At 33.3% G+C, this 17898-nt stretch overlaps 1 protein-coding gene and 2 long non-coding RNA genes across 3 annotated transcripts in view; 1 reads left to right on the top strand and 2 right to left on the bottom strand.

Annotated features, from left to right (window-relative positions):
* Nucleotides 1-17898, top strand: part of LOC145726389 (kelch-like protein 17) — a 91970-nt gene that overhangs the window by 58750 nt on the left and 15322 nt on the right. Inside the window, exon 2 of the mRNA XM_081975434.1 lies at nt 16662-16815. The gene's annotated coding sequence lies outside the window, so the exon portion shown is untranslated. The remainder of the gene's footprint in view (nt 1-16661; nt 16816-17898) is intronic.
* LOC145726410 (uncharacterized) overlaps nt 1-17898 on the bottom strand; it is a 68375-nt gene that overhangs the window by 44311 nt on the left and 6166 nt on the right. The gene's annotated exons all lie outside the window — the stretch shown is intronic.
* Nucleotides 151-1010, bottom strand: LOC145726449 (uncharacterized). Its single transcript, XR_014177604.1, has 3 exons — nt 646-1010; nt 373-567; nt 151-309 (listed from the first exon to the last, which is right to left on the bottom strand). It is a non-coding gene; the product is annotated as an uncharacterized LOC145726449 (long non-coding RNA).

Genomic DNA, 17898 nt, shown 5'->3' with positions numbered 1-17898 from the left:
TTTTGTTGTGTGATTTATCTAACATGTTTTTTCAATTTCAGTTCAATTTATTGTAAGAGCAGGTAGGTACCTCAGTTAAAGAAATTATCTAATTTTATGATTGTTTATGAAGAAAACTAGACTTCTTAGATAAAAAAGAAACTTGAGTGTACTTTTTAAAGATTTTATTTGTATATTTCATAATGTGTAAATAATACAATTAAAATAGTAATTTAACATACTATCTGATGGAAAAATATTTAACACTAGCACCATCTGTTTCTAGCCTTATAGTCAGAGAAGATACGGCAAAATTTATAAGTGCTAATTCTGCAAAATAATGGCATTTGATCAAATTTATGTATGAAGTAACTTGTATCTTTCTAATATTACCTGAAACTTATTAGAAATTTGTTTTTTCAACACTCTGCATATGGATTTTGACAACACCATTATAACCATAGTTTCAAACACCTTTTGTTCCGAGTCTTTTAGAGCAATTGATAATGGGACTTTTTAAATTTGGACCCTTTCAAAGCATGATAAGCAATCTCAAGCTCAAGCTCCAGATTAGGCAAATAAAGGTACCTAAAACATAAGCTATTTAGTATTAGCAGCTCATTAATACCTCTACCTGAGTCCTTTTTATAATATTAGGTAACTCACCTTGTCAGCTTCTGCTAAATAGACCGCCTTTACTCTATATCCATGTTTCTTCGAGAACCACTGGCTTGAATAAAGTTGGCTTTTGTAGTGTTCTTGTAAAAACTCTTCTTGGGAGTAAGTAAATATAAGTTGTGTGAAGTTAGCGCCTACATACCAGCGCTTCCTGGCGCTCGACTGTTTCCCCTTCACCCCACTACAATGTTAAAATCGATCAATGTTGCCAAGTTTACCTAACAACAGCCACGTGTTATTACTCATTAAAATTTTGTATTTGAAATATAACAAGTTGAAATTTACAGAAAACGTTGTTTATCTAAAACAGAACAGAATGCCAACTGACAAACTGTGGAAAATCACGGAGGGAAGGGAGAAACACCCCCCTCTTCTCATTGATAGTAAAATATCCCTAAAAAATTAACTAAGTCTTGTGACAAGTTGAAATTTACAGAACACGTTGTTCATCTAATACAAAACAGAATGCCAACTGACAAACTGTGGAAAATCATGGAGGAAAGGGGAAAACACCCCCTCTTCTCAATGATATTAAAATATCCCTAAAAAATTATCTAAGTCTTGTGACAAGTTGAAATTTACAGGAATTGTTGATTATCTAATAGAAAACATAATGCCAACTGGCAAATTGTGGAAAATCATGGAGGAAAGGGGGAAACACCCCCTCTTCTCAATGATATTAAAATATCCCTAAAAAATTAACTAAATATTGTGACAAGTTGAAATTTACAGGAATTGTTGATTATCTAATAGAAAACATAATGCCAACTGACAAACTGTGGAAAATCATGGAGGAAAGGGGGAAACACCCCCTCTTCTCAATGATATTAAAATATCCCTAAAAAATTATCTAAGTCTTGTGACAAGTTGAAATTTACAGAACACGTTGTTCATCTAATACAAAACAGAATGCCAACTGACAAACTGTGGAAAATCATGGAGGAAAGGGGAAAACACCCCCTCTTCTCAATGATATTAAAATATCCCTAAAAAATTATCTAAGTCTTGTGACAATTTGAAATTTACAGGAATTGTTGATTATCTAATAGAAAACATAATGCCAACTGGCAAATTGTGGAAAATCATGGAGGAAAGGGGGAAACACCCCCTCTTCTCAATGATATTAAAATATCCCTAAAAAATTATCTAAGTCTTGTGACAATTTGAAATTTACAGAACACGTTGTTCATCTAATACAAAACAGAATGCCAACTGACAAACTGTGGAAAATCATGGAGGAAAGGGGAAAACACCCCCTCTTCTCAATGATATTAAAATATCCCTAAAAAATTAACTAAATATTGTGACAAGTTGAAATTTACAGGAATTGTTGATTATCTAATAGAAAACATAATGCCAACTGACAAACTGTGGAAAATCATGGAGGAAAGGGGAAAACACCCCCTCTTCTCAATGATATTAAAATATCCCTAAAAAATTATCTAAGTCTTGTGACAAGTTGAAATTTACAGGAATTGTTGATTATCTAATAGAAAACATAATGCCAACTGGCAAATTGTGGAAAATCATGGAGGAAAGGGGGAAACACCCCCTCTTCTCAATGATATTAAAATATCCCTAAGAAATTATCTAAGTCTTGTGACAAGTTGAAATTTACAGAACACGTTGTTCATCTAATACAAAACAGAATGCCAACTGACAAACTGTGGAAAATCATGGAGGAAAGGGGAAAACACCCCCTCTTCTCAATGATATTAAAATATCCCTAAAAAATTATCTAAGTCTTGTGACAAGTTGAAATTTACAGGAATTGTTGATTATCTAATAGAAAACATAATGCCAACTGGCAAATTGTGGAAAATCATGGAGGAAAGGGGGAAACACCCCCTCTTCTCAATGATATTAAAATATCCCTAAAAAATTAACTAAATATTGTGACAAGTTGAAATTTACAGGAATTGTTGATTATCTAATAGAAAACATAATGCCAACTGACAAACTGTGGAAAATCATGGAGGAAAGGGGAAAACACCCCCTCTTCTCAATGATATTAAAATATCCCTAAAAAATTATCTAAGTCTTGTGACAATTTGAAATTTACAGAACACGTTGTTCATCTAATACAAAACAGAATGCCAACTGACAAACTGTGGAAAATCATGGAGGAAAGGGGAAAACACCCCCTCTTCTCAATGATATTAAAATATCCCTAAAAAATTATCTAAGTCTTGTGACAATTTGAAATTTACAGAACACGTTGTTCATCTAATACAAAACAGAATGCCAACTGACAAACTGTGGAAAATCATGGAGGAAAGGGGAAAACACCCCCTCTTCTCAATGATATTAAAATATCCCTAAAAAATTATCTAAGTCTTGTGACAATTTGAAATTTACAGAACACGTTGTTCATCTAATACAAAACAGAATGCCAACTGACAAACTGTGGAAAATCATGGAGGAAAGGGGAAAACACCCCCTCTTCTCAATGATATTAAAATATCCCTAAAAAATTAACTAAATATTGTGACAAGTTGAAATTTACAGGAATTGTTGATTATCTAATAGAAAACATAATGCCAACTGACAAACTGTGGAAAATCATGGAGGAAAGGGGGAAACACCCCCTCTTCTCAATGATATTAAAATATCCCTAAAAAATTATCTAAGTCTTGTGACAAGTTGAAATTTACAGGAATTGTTGATTATCTAATAGAAAACATAATGCCAACTGACAAACTGTGGAAAATCATGGAGGAAAGGGGAAAACACCCCCTCTTCTCAATGATATTAAAATATCCCTAAAAAATTAACTAAATATTGTGACAAGTTGAAATTTACAGGAATTGTTGATTATCTAATAGAAAACATAATGCCAACTGGCAAATTGTGGAAAATCATGGAGGAAAGGGGGAAACACCCCCTCTTCTCAATGATATTAAAATATCCCTAAAAAATTAACTAAATATTGTGACAAGTTGAAATTTACAGGAATTGTTGATTATCTAATAGAAAACATAATGCCAACTGACAAACTGTGGAAAATCATGGAGGAAAGGGGGAAACACCCCCTCTTCTCAATGATATTAAAATATCCCTAAAAAATTATCTAAGTCTTGTGACAAGTTGAAATTTACAGAACACGTTGTTCATCTAATACAAAACAGAATGCCAACTGACAAACTGTGGAAAATCATGGAGGAAAGGGGAAAACACCCCCTCTTCTCAATGATATTAAAATATCCCTAAAAAATTATCTAAGTCTTGTGACAATTTGAAATTTACAGAACACGTTGTTCATCTAATACAAAACAGAATGCCAACTGACAAACTGTGGAAAATCATGGAGGAAAGGGGAAAACACCCCCTCTTCTCAATGATATTAAAATATCCCTAAAAAATTAACTAAATATTGTGACAAGTTGAAATTTACAGGAATTGTTGATTATCTAATAGAAAACATAATGCCAACTGGCAAATTGTGGAAAATCATGGAGGAAAGGGGGAAACACCCCCTCTTCTCAATGATATTAAAATATCCCTAAAAAATTAACTAAATATTGGGACAAGTTGAAATTTACAGGAATTGTTGATTATCTAATAGAAAACATAATGCCAACTGACAAACTGTGGAAAATCATGGAGGAAAGGGGGAAACACCCCCTCTTCTCAATGATATTAAAATATCCCTAAAAAATTATCTAAGTCTTGTGACAAGTTGAAATTTACAGAACACGTTGTTCATCTAATACAAAACAGAATGCCAACTGACAAACTGTGGAAAATCATGGAGGAAAGGGGAAAACACCCCCTCTTCTCAATGATATTAAAATATCCCTAAAAAATTATCTAAGTCTTGTGACAAGTTGAAATTTACAGGAATTGTTGATTATCTAATAGAAAACATAATGCCAACTGGCAAATTGTGGAAAATCATGGAGGAAAGGGGGAAACACCCCCTCTTCTCAATGATATTAAAATATCCCTAAAAAATTATCTAAGTCTTGTGACAATTTGAAATTTACAGAACACGTTGTTCATCTAATACAAAACAGAATGCCAACTGACAAACTGTGGAAAATCATGGAGGAAAGGGGAAAACACCCCCTCTTCTCAATGATATTAAAATATCCCTAAAAAATTAACTAAATATTGTGACAAGTTGAAATTTACAGGAATTGTTGATTATCTAATAGAAAACATAATGCCAACTGACAAACTGTGGAAAATCATGGAGGAAAGGGGAAAACACCCCCTCTTCTCAATGATATTAAAATATCCCTAAAAAATTATCTAAGTCTTGTGACAAGTTGAAATTTACAGGAATTGTTGATTATCTAATAGAAAACATAATGCCAACTGGCAAATTGTGGAAAATCATGGAGGAAAGGGGGAAACACCCCCTCTTCTCAATGATATTAAAATATCCCTAAGAAATTATCTAAGTCTTGTGACAAGTTGAAATTTACAGAACACGTTGTTCATCTAATACAAAACAGAATGCCAACTGACAAACTGTGGAAAATCATGGAGGAAAGGGGAAAACACCCCCTCTTCTCAATGATATTAAAATATCCCTAAAAAATTAACTAAATATTGTGACAAGTTGAAATTTACAGGAATTGTTGATTATCTAATAGAAAACATAATGCCAACTGACAAACTGTGGAAAATCATGGAGGAAAGGGGAAAACACCCCCTCTTCTCAATGATATTAAAATATCCCTAAAAAATTATCTAAGTCTTGTGACAAGTTGAAATTTACAGGAATTGTTGATTATCTAATAGAAAACATAATGCCAACTGACAAACTGTGGAAAATCATGGAGGAAAGGGGAAAACACCCCCTCTTCTCAATGATATTAAAATATCCCTAAAAAATTATCTAAGTCTTGTGACAAGTTGAAATTTACAGGAATTGTTGATTATCTAATAGAAAACATAATGCCAACTGGCAAATTGTGGAAAATCATGGAGGAAAGGGGGAAACACCCCCTCTTCTCAATGATATTAAAATATCCCTAAGAAATTATCTAAGTCTTGTGACAAGTTGAAATTTACAGAACACGTTGTTCATCTAATACAAAACAGAATGCCAACTGACAAACTGTGGAAAATCATGGAGGAAAGGGGAAAACACCCCCTCTTCTCAATGATATTAAAATATCCCTAAAAAATTAACTAAATATTGTGACAAGTTGAAATTTACAGGAATTGTTGATTATCTAATAGAAAACATAATGCCAACTGACAAACTGTGGAAAATCATGGAGGAAAGGGGAAAACACCCCCTCTTCTCAATGATATTAAAATATCCCTAAAAAATTATCTAAGTCTTGTGACAATTTGAAATTTACAGAACACGTTGTTCATCTAATACAAAACAGAATGCCAACTGACAAACTGTGGAAAATCATGGAGGAAAGGGGAAAACACCCCCTCTTCTCAATGATATTAAAATATCCCTAAAAAATTAACTAAGTCTTGTGACAAGTTGAAATTTACAGGGATTGTTGATTATCTAATAGAAAACATAATGCCAACTGGAAAATTGTGGAAAATCATGGAGGAAAGGGGGAAACACCCCCTCTTCTCAATGATATTAAAATAAATTATCTAAATCCAGTGACAAGTTGAAATTTATATAAGACAATTAAGTCATTAATAATATTACTAATAATAATTATACATTAATCTTAACATCAAGATATTGTATAAATAAAACCAATGATACAGTTAACCAGATACACCATGTTTAGGCCGTATTAAAAACAAATTAACTTGATAAAGGCAAAATGTCACTTTAAAGAGTTTTTAAATTTGATTAGGTTCAATATTAAAGTCATAAATAGGTAGTTAATTCGTCAAATAAAAAAGTCGTTTTTTTTTCAAAATAATAATAATACGTATATAAAAAAAAACATCATTTTATTAAGTCGCGTCCTACAGTGGGCCGCGGCCGTCCGCTCCTAATCGGGTATATCACTGCGGTGCATCTCTGCTGTGATGTGGAAAGGTTTACCTCAGGGGAGCTCTCGGCTTGTCGTCTATCGAGTATATGATAGACTTTTTGCTTGCAGTTTTACATTTTGGGTAGTGTACAGTAATTGTCTGACAATTTCAATATTCCTCAAACTGTATTTCATTTTTTTTATACTTTTTGTTTGTATTTTTATTTTGTTTTATTAAATGTGTACGGTTATGTGAGTTTAGCTATATTGAGTGCTGTGTTACCTGCATATTTGCAATACAGACTTGTATCTTTATCTATTTTTTTAAATAGGTTTTTATAATTAGTTTTATTATTAGGTTTAGAGTTAGTAGAGTAGTAGAATTTTCATACTTTTAATTTAGTTTTAGAATTATAAATTTTTTGGTTTTAGTTTTTTTTAATCTAAACTTGTTTCCGAAATATTTGTTTTGATAAATTACAAAGAGTTCTGTAGGTACAAATATGGATCAAAAAGTAGCAAACATTTGTGCTAATATTAAAATGATAATGGGGGATGTCAGCTATGAAAGACTCTTAACTATCCCATACACAGATGAGTTATATACTAATTTAGTTAAACATATAATGGATCCAAAAAGGAGGCTTAATAAAAAAAAGTGGATATTTTCTATAATAAAAAGAAATACCGGAAATGTTAAACAATTTTTCCGTTCTGAAAAAGTTGGGGAGAACCTTTCCTCATTAGAAACTCGAAATGAGGATGAAAATTACACTATTTTAAAAAATCTAAAGGAAAAATACGGATCTACTTTGCATCAAGATGCACAATGGAAGCCTACTAAAGACGATAATAATACCAAAGTTGCACCTTCGACTAAAACTCAAATTTCTATTGAAAGTGACAATAATGTTTCAAATGAACTCAAGAGCAGTTTAAATATTAATCATGAGGACAACAAAATGCATGCTAATTTTGACTTCTCCTGTCTAGATGATACCGATGATGACATTAAAACCACTCCTAGTTCCGAAATATCCGACAAATTTTCAAATAATGATGACCATGTACAAAATCTAACAGATAGTTCGTATGTAAGTGACATGGAATTTTCAAATCTAGGCAAGAATGTTGCCTCGTGTCAAATTCTTCCGAAAGGTAGTCAGAACGTAAAAGATTCTTGCTGTGGACAAATTGAACGCACAAATTACTCTAAGTGTTGTGTTTTCGAGGGAGAATGTATAGTATCGAAAAGTCAGTGGAATAGTATTATCAAAAATGGAAAATTGATTTCAACCATGTACCCCAATTTCTTTAGACATTTGATTTATAATAACATCAACAACAGTTGCAATATTGCATTTTATAGAGTAAAATATAGAAATAATTTACCTTTCACTATTTTGGCATATTGTCGAAATAACAAACGGATGTGCAAAAATTTTAAAATCGAAATCAAGAGAACTGTTCAGAACGAAATACTTGTCAAAGTTTTTAGCACGTCACTCAACTTTTGCCACCCATATAAATTGACCGACCAGGTAAAATATCGAGATAGATCTTTACTTAGGAATAAATTGAAAAGAATGACCGCTTCTGAATATAGGCAGAAAGCAATAACAATTGCCGATAAAGATGCTGTCAAAAGAGGCAATTTACAAGGAATCAAGATGGAACCAACCTTACGAAAAATACGTTCTGAGGGAAAAAACATGTCAACGCGGCATAAAGACTGCACTTTAGATCTACTTTTATATATGAGAAATCACAAAAACTTTATTCAACAGGTTGCAAATCCATTAAATGTAAAGATTTTTAGTGCAGAGCAAAATACATTAGCCAAAAACTCAAGAGATCGTGTACTCTATTTTGATGCTACAGGAGCTGTTGTAAGGGAAACGGATAATAAAAGGATATTGTATTACTGCGGAGTTGTGAGTTTGAACGAATCAAGGTTTTGTCCAATTTTTGAGATGCTTTCATGTGAACATGATTCATCTACAATAGCCGATTTTTTTCTACGCTATATAAAGTTTTGCAAAAAACAAAAATCTTTGCCAAATTTTGATATTTTTGTGACCGATTTCAGCTTCGCAACTTTATATGCATCTTCAAGGGCATTTAATGCCATGGAGTTAATAGATTACATTAATATATGTTATGAAGTGGCCCATAACTCAAGAAACTTTCCCAGCAACTGTGTCAAATTGTCGTTATGTTGTGCACACTTTATAAAAAATTTAGTACTTCTGGTTAAAAAACATTATCAGGATAGACATGTGATAAAAGTAGTTATCTCTATATTGGCAATAGCCTTTAATTTAAAAACTTTAGCTGAAGCAGAATTGTGGTTCAGACAAACCACTATTATTTTATCGTCCAAATATGAAACCTCTTTGACCCAAGAAGCCATTGCGTATTTTCAAACTCTCAATAATATTGATGATGCCGAAGACGAGATTAAAGTAACCCCTTCAAATGATTATGCCTACCAACCAGATGAAATTTCAGTCAACAAGTTTAAGAAATCTTCCAAATTTTATGCCTTATTTTTTGACATCTTCGAAAAATATAAAAATCAAGAGCATTTAGAAAATGGCATAAGAAACAAATATTATAACCTTAAACTTTTAAAAATCATTTTGGATAGATATATGCCCCTTTATCCTCTATGGTCTTCAATTATTACAAAGAAAAGAGTTAGCAACGCACTTATTGAACGATGGTTCGGCTTTCTTAAGCATTCTTTATTGCAAAACCAGAAAAAATTGAGACCCACTGCATTTGTAAAAAGGGTTAGACGACACGTTCTAAAAGTGTTTGATGAAATAGAATTAAATATTCCCAAACAGAGATTAGAACGTGTTACCTTACCCAACAAAATCAAAGATATAAAACTTTTTCAAAATGAGATAGACTGTGAAGAAAGTTGGAATAGAAAACCAAAGCCTGTATTTTCTTACTTCACCGGAAAATATTTTAAATATTTGCCAATGATCAGCAATTGTAAAGATAATAAAAATCCTCAAGTAAATTTTTTAAACAACATGTTGGTCGATTCTACTGAATTCTATCAATTGATCCCTGATAGACTTTATTATATTGGGTATTACAATTTTTGTAAAGGGGATCGATTTATTAATTCAAAAGAATTTAATCTGTTCTCTGGAAAAAACAACGTGGCAGTAATTTCTTTAAAATTATTTAATATATTTGCTTCAATCATAAAAAAAAAGAACAATGTCAATTCAGCAAAAATAGAGATATGGGAAGCAGAATATTCTTTGTACGATTACCAGAAGAAGTTATATTTGGGAAAAACTTTAAATTTAAAGAAAATTACTTTTATTCCACTCTTATTAATGGAGGAAAAATGGATTTTGTTAAAAATAGACCTGAATAAAAAAGAAGTTTTTGTTCTGGATCCTTATGGAAATAGAGCTGAGCAAAATAGTGGTATCCTAATTGATTTTTTAGTGTTGCTGAATAAATATAACGAAATAAAATCAGGATATGCCGGATACAAAAAGCTAGACGATTTAGGCTGGAGCACGAAGACATTTTCTTTTAAAAATGTCAATTTGCCATATGAAGGATCTCTATTAAACATTCATTTTTTAGACGAGTTGACCAAATCTGATGGAAATGTATTGTCTAATGATATAAGAAATATAAATGTTGAAGACCTTGGCAGTGAATTACAAAAATTATTATTGAAATACTCATCTAATGTTGCTGAATTTTGTCCTTACTGCAAGCAGTTTGAAAATAAAACTATAAAGAAATGGATAAAATGTGATGTTTGTATGAGGTGGGTTCACATTGAATGCGATCGTAACTTAGAATCTATATCTGGTGTCGAATCGCAAAGCTTTGTGTATTATTGTGAACTTTGCTCGTCTAACTTTAATATTAATTCGTACTTTAATAACGAAAAAAAAACTTTTTTTCAAATACTAGATAACGGTTTAATAAAAAATATTGATTATTACGTCAGCAACCAAAGCTTAGGGCAATATGTAGTTGGTCGATATAACACGAGCTTCGCACTTACTATAGAAGACTACATTACTCTAAATCCCAACGAATATCTTTCGAATATGGTCTTTTTCATATGTGGTGAAGTACTAAGAAAACAATGCAACAATGCTGATGTAAAAATATGGTCAATCTTTCAGACATACTTTATATTTTTTGAGGCAGCAACTTTAGCATCAGAATTTTTAACGGACCCATTTTTTGATGATATAGCAAATAAGATAAATATCATACCCATTTTGTATAAAAATCATTTCACATTGGTAGTTATTGATTTTCTTAAATGCGAGTTTTTTTACATTGATCCATTCGGAGCAACTACATCCCAGGCCAAAGAAATGCTACAGCTATTACAGCAATTTTTTTGCAAAATAAGTTTTAACGCTTCATCTGAAATTTACTTAAAACATATAAATCACCAAATTCAAGCAGATTCATATAATTGCGGAATTTATGTTTTGCATTTTATGAAATGCATCCTAACAAATAAGAACATTTCTGAAGCCTTTTCGCCAGATACACACCGAACTGAATGGAAAACTTTATTAATTAATACTTCAGAAAATATGAAGGAAAGATGTATAAAATGCGGGAAGAAAGTAAAACATCTTGATCAGGCAATTCAATGCTTAAAATGTAAAAGATATTTAGAACCGACATGTTTACAGATGCAAATGAATACATGTCCGTTGTGTCTATTTTATGACAAGGAAAGTGGCAACAATAAATAAAAATGTAGTCGATTTTTTTGAGATTATTTTAATATTATTGAAAGGAGGGGGTATTTCCCCCTTTTCTCCATGATTTTTGACAGTTTGTCAGTTGGCATTCTTTTCTGCATTAGAGTCAATCAACAATCAACAATTCCTGTAAATTTCAACTTTTCAGAAGATTTAGATAATTTTTTAGGGATATTTTAATATCATTGAGAAGAGGGGGTGTTTCCCCCTTTCCTCCATGATTTTCCACAATTTGCCAGTTGGCATTATGTTTTCTATTAGATAATCAACAATTCCTGTAAATTTCAACTTGTCACAATATTTAGTTAATTTTTTAGAGATATTTTACTATCATCGAGAAGAGGGGGTGTTTCCCCCTTTCCTCCATGATTTTCCACAATTTGCCGGTTGGCATTATGTTTTCTATTAGATAATCAACAATTCCTGTAAATTTCAACTTGTCACAATATTTAGTTAATTTTTTAGAGATATTTTACTATCATTGAGAAGAGGGGGTGTTTCCCCCTTTCCTCCATGATTTTCCACTATTTGTCAGTTGGCATTATGTTTTGTAACAGATAATCAACAATTCCTGTAAATTTCAACTTGTCACAAGACTTAGTTGATTTTTTAGGGATATTTTACTATCATTGAGAAGAGGGGGTGTTTCCCCCTTTCCTCCATGATTTTCCACAATTTTCCAGTTGACATTCTGTTTTGTATTAGATAATCAACAATTCCTGTAAATTTCAAATTGTCACAAGACTTAGTTAATTTTTTAGAGATATTTTACTATCATTGAGAAGAGGGGGTGTTTCCCCCTTTCCTCCATGATTTTCCACAATTTGCCAGTTGGCATTATGTTTTCTATTAGATAATCAACAATTCCTGTAAATTTCAACTTGTCACAATATTTAGTTAATTTTTTAGAGATATTTTACTATCATTGAGAAGAGGGGGTGTTTCCCCCTTTCCTCCATGATTTTCCACAATTTGCCAGTTGGCATTATGTTTTCTATTAGATAATCAACAATTCCTGTAAATTTCAACTTGTCACAATATTTAGTTAATTTTTTAGAGATATTTTACTATCATCGAGAAGAGGGGGTGTTTCCCCCTTTCCTCCATGATTTTCCACAATTTGCCAGTTGGCATTATGTTTTCTATTAGATAATCAACAATTCCTGTAAATTTCAACTTGTCACAATATTTAGTTAATTTTTTAGAGATATTTTACTATCATTGAGAAGAGGGGGTGTTTCCCCCTTTCCTCCATGATTTTCCACTATTTGTCAGTTGGCATTATGTTTTGTAACAGATAATCAACAATTCCTGTAAATTTCAACTTGTCACAAGACTTAGTTAATTTTTTAGGGATATTTTACTATCATTGAGAAGAGGGGGTGTTTCCCCCTTTCCTCCATGATTTTCCACAATTTTCCAGTTGACATTCTGTTTTGTATTAGATAATCAACAATTCCTGTAAATTTCAAATTGTCACAAGACTTAGTTAATTTTTTAGAGATATTTTACTATCATTGAGAAGAGGGGGTGTTTCCCCCTTTCCTCCATGATTTTCCACAATTTGCCAGTTGGCATTATGTTTTCTATTAGATAATCAACAATTCCTGTAAATTTCAACTTGTCACAATATTTAGTTAATTTTTTAGAGATATTTTACTATCATTGAGAAGAGGGGGTGTTTCCCCCTTTCCTCCATGATTTTCCACTATTTGTCAGTTGGCATTATGTTTTGTAACAGATAATCAACAATTCCTGTAAATTTCAACTTGTCACAAGACTTAGTTGATTTTTTAGGGATATTTTACTATCATTGAGAAGAGGGGGTGTTTCCCCCTTTCCTCCATGATTTTCCACAATTTTCCAGTTGACATTCTGTTTTGTATTAGATAATCAACAATTCCTGTAAATTTCAAATTGTCACAAGACTTAGTTAATTTTTTAGGGATATTTTACTATCATTGAGAAGAGGGGGTGTTTCCCCCTTTCCTCCATGATTTTCCACTATTTGCCAGTAGGCATTATGTTTTGTAATAGATAATCAACAACTCCTGTAAATTTCAACTTGTCACAATATTTAGTTAATTTTTTAGGGATATTTTAATATCATTGAGAAGAGGGGGTGTTTCCCCCTTTCCTCCATGATTTTCCACTATTTGTCAGTTGGCATTATGTTTTGTAACAGATAATCAACAATTCCTGTAAATTTCAACTTGTCACAATATTTAGTTAATTTTTTAGAGATATTTTACTATCATTGAGAAGAGGGGGTGTTTCCCCCTTTCCTCCATGATTTTCCACAATTTGTCAGTTGGCATTATGTTTTCTATTAGATAATCAACAATTCCTGTAAATTTCAACTTGTCACAAGACTTAGTTAATTTTTTAGGGATATTTTAATATCATTGAGAAGAGGGGGTGTTTCCCCCTTTCCTCCATGATTTTCCACTATTTGCCAGTAGGCATTATGTTTTGTAATAGATAATCAACAACTCCTGTAAATTTCAACTTGTCACAATATTTAGTTAATTTTTTAGAGATATTTTGCTATCATTGTGAAGAGGGGGTGTTTCCCCCTTTCCTCCATGATTTTCCACAATTCTCCAGTTGGCATTCTGTTTTGTATTAGATAATCAACAATTCCTGTAAATTTCAACTTGTCACAATATTTAGTTAATTTTTTAGAGATATTTTACTATCATTGAGAAGAGGGGGTGTTTCCCCCTTTCCTCCATGATTTTCCACAATTTGCCAGTTGGCATTATGTTTTCTATTAGATAATCAACAATTCCCGTAAAGTTCAACTTGTCACAAGACTTAGTTAATTTTTTAGGGATATTTTAATATAATTGAGAAGAGGGGGTGTTTTCCCCTTTCCTCCATGATTTTCCACAGTTTGTCAGTTGGCATTCTGTTTTGTATTAGATGAACAACGTGTTCTGTAAATTTCAACTTGTCACAAGATTTCGTTAACTTTTTAAGGATATTTTAATATTATCGACAATAGGCGGTTTTCCTTCATGATTTTCCACAGTTTGTAGGTTGGCATTCTTTTCTGTATTCGATAAACAACGTTTTCTATAAATTTTAACGTTATATTTCAAATACAACATTTTAATGAGTAATAACACATTGCTATTGTTAGGTAAACTTGGCAACATTGATCGATTTTAACATTGTAGTGGGGAGAAGGGGAAGCAGTCGAGCGCCAGGAAGCGCTGGCGCGTAGGCGCTAACTTCACACAACTGTAAATATATGGGCTGTTTCATTGTAACAGTGTTTTCTATTAGAAAAGGCATCCTTTTCTGTTCCACAAACTCTAGTTCCTTCCGAATGTTTCACTGGGCCCCTTGATAGTTGTAAAGTGTATTAAGAAGGTGGCATTTTCAAAACTGACTACCGAAAATTGTAAAATTTGCATCAAAAATAAAAAATGTCTCTTTGTTTACTTTTTGTCAACAATGGCGGCCGATTTTCCGAGCCTTGTTGTCCTGATTTATTGCCGACGTGACTAGATGACGTCAGAATTCTATTGCGCTCGGAACGCATGTAATAGACAAGAAAGGCAAATGATGACGTAATCGTCACGGGAAAATAAATGGACCATACCTTGTTCGGTGGTACGGGGAAAGCGTGTAACGGTAAAGAAAACTAGCTACGGACCCTTCACTACTGTTTAGCCTGACTACTGGAGATTATGACTGTCTGAACTGGCTACTCGGCGCCGGAGTTTGCTCCAAAAACCCAAAGAGGCCCAATTACGTGACCAGCGGTGTTCCCGTCACTCGACCTAATCTCTATGTGCCGCCCCGATTCCCCGAGGTTCGACAAATAGAGCCTCCGCTGCACACTGTTTCCCCAGAATCATGCAACAGAGGTTTCAAGTCTCGTGACGTTGCCAGTCACACAGCCGCTAATCCCTCCAGTACCCCAAACCCGTTCACTACTCCGTTTCCCCGGAGCCAAGTAAACGAGCTACAGGATTCGCCGTTCCTGCTTGCTACACCGTTTCCCCGGTGTCAAACAAACAGGAACAGGACCAGAAGATTTACCTAACTGTTTTCAAAAGAAAGTTACTGTAGCCGGCGCCGTCTTACCAGAAACACCCCCAAACGGAAAAATACTAAAAATGCCCCAAAAAAGTTTTAAAATATCTACAGTTACGGACGGTCGGTATGTGCCTATTTTTTACTTACAGATACGCGGAGATAAGAGATATCAACGGCACGGAACGGCTAGGCTGGTTGTTTTCGATCTTTTAGTGATCGAAGAATCCCTGCTTTCCGGTGCGGGACCGTCTTTTATACACAAAACCAACGGTGGGGGCTGTTAGTGGCGGTACCCATACCCACTCCCAGCGCCCACCGAACCATTTCGAACGGCTCCGGACGGCCCCGACAACATCGACCCCACGACGTTCGCGGTCTAGCACCCAGCAGTGAAGGTCACGCGTATCCAATAAAATAAAATTAACGAAAAATTAGTAACTTTGTTACAACAGTTGACAGTTTTGAGGTTAGTGACAATTGTCACGTGGTTCTAGAACACTATTTAACTAGATGGTCACATTTTTCAAAATCTTCCAGATCTTTAAAGAAGCTTCTAAAGCCTAGTTCTAGAGCCTTTGGCAACGTTTCCAAACCTTCCAAACCTTTGCAGAAGCAGAATTCAAATTCTAGAATTTGTCAGAATGTTATAAAGCCTTCTAAAACATTAGAAAATCTTTTATAAATCTTCTAGAACTAACCAGAACGTTCTAGAGTCCTTAGCAACAGTCTCAAACCTTCAAAAGACCTTTGCACAAGCTTTTAGAACTTGTCATAATGTCATAGAGCCTTTAGCAACGTTCTAAAACCTTCTAGATCTTTGAACAAACTTTTGTAGCTTGCCCGAACGTTCTACAGTGTTTTGCAACGTCCCAAAGTTTTCGAAATCTTTGTAGAAGCTTCTAAAACTTGCCAGATTGTTCTAGAGCCTTGTGCAATATTTAAAAACTTCTAAAAATTGTCAGAATGATATACGAGGGTGGTCCGATAAGTACTTAGCCTTGCCACCAGATGGCACCACTATCGTAAGGGAAATTTATTATCGTGTAGTACATAATCTTAGGCGGCTACTGTCAAAATTACTTTTGTATTTTATATTGTATATTATTATTACTTTTTGTTATTAACTCTTTACTATTCTAAGTAGTAGTAGTAGTATTGTATTTCGTTTTGCTTTGTAATTTACCTAAATTTTTTGTTTTTGTTTTGCTTTTTGTAGATGATTTATGTTTGTATTTGTAAATGGCAATTTTTTTCTCTGTTGAAGGACCGACCAATGCTATCTTATCTAATCGATAAGACTGTGTCTATTGAACAAACATTTGCGATAAAAACGATTTATAAGTGCACTTTTGAAAACAGTATCAATTTGTTCAAACTGGACTTTTAAAAGTGCAAAAAGCTGACAGGGCGACATTTCGGTGAGTTGTTTTTTGAATAATAGTGGATGCTTGAACAAGACTGGTATAAAAGATTTTGATATTTAAAAAGACATTTTAACGCACTATTTTATATTGACGCTATTTTACTACGAAGATGCTTACACTGACTGAAATTTTGGGTATTACTCTTAATAGTACAAAGAAAACGCCAACAAATTTTGTATTCACGTCATATACGATCGTGACGTACCGTAGCCTGCTCTCTGACCCGATTTGTCTCCCTGTGACTTATTTGTATTGGAATGTCTCAAATCCATTGTTTCCAATGACAAACCACGGATCACCCTACAAAATCTTTTATGAAGCTTCTAGAACTAGCCAGAACGTTCCAGAGCACTTAGCAACATTCTCAAGCTTTTCAGACCTTTGCACAAGTTTCTAGGACTTGTCGCAATCTTATGAAAAAGCTTCTAAAACTAGTCAGAACGTTCTAGAGCCTTTGGCAACTTTTCCAAACCTTTGCAGAAGCTTCTAGAATTTGTCAGAATGTTATAAAGCCTTCTAAAACATTAGAAAACCTTTTATAAATCTTCTAGAACTACCCAGAACGTTCTAAACCCCTTAGCAACAGTCCCAAACCTTCAAAGGACCTTTGCACAAGCTTTTAGAACTTGTCAGAATGCCATAGAGCCTTTCGCAACGTTCTAAATCCTTCCAGATCTTTGAAGAAACTTCTGTAGCTTGCCAGAACGTGCTACAGTGTTTTGCAACGTCTCAAAGTTTTCGAAATCTTTGTAGAAGCTTCTAAAACTTGCCAGATTGTTCTAGAGCCTTGTGCAATATTTAAAAACTTCTAAAAATTTTCAGAATGATATACGAGGGCATGGCACCACTATCGTAAGGGAAATTTATTATAGTGTAGTACATAATCTTGGGCGGCTACTGTCAAAATTTTTGTAAAAAAAACACCCTTTTCTATTTTAAGTAGTAGCAGTAGTATTGTATTTCGTTTTGCTTTGTAATTTACCTAAATTTTTTGGTTATGATTTATGTTTGTATTTGTAAATGGCAATTAGATAAAATTTATTAGGCAATAAATGGAGATTAAGGACCGACAAATGC

This window comes from Ips typographus, linkage group LG3 (assembly GCF_016097725.1).
Source record: "Ips typographus isolate SLU linkage group LG3, UJ_Ityp_2.0, whole genome shotgun sequence".
Lineage (NCBI taxonomy): Eukaryota > Metazoa > Arthropoda > Insecta > Coleoptera > Curculionidae > Ips > Ips typographus.
This window is presented reverse-complemented; position numbering and strand designations above follow the sequence as displayed.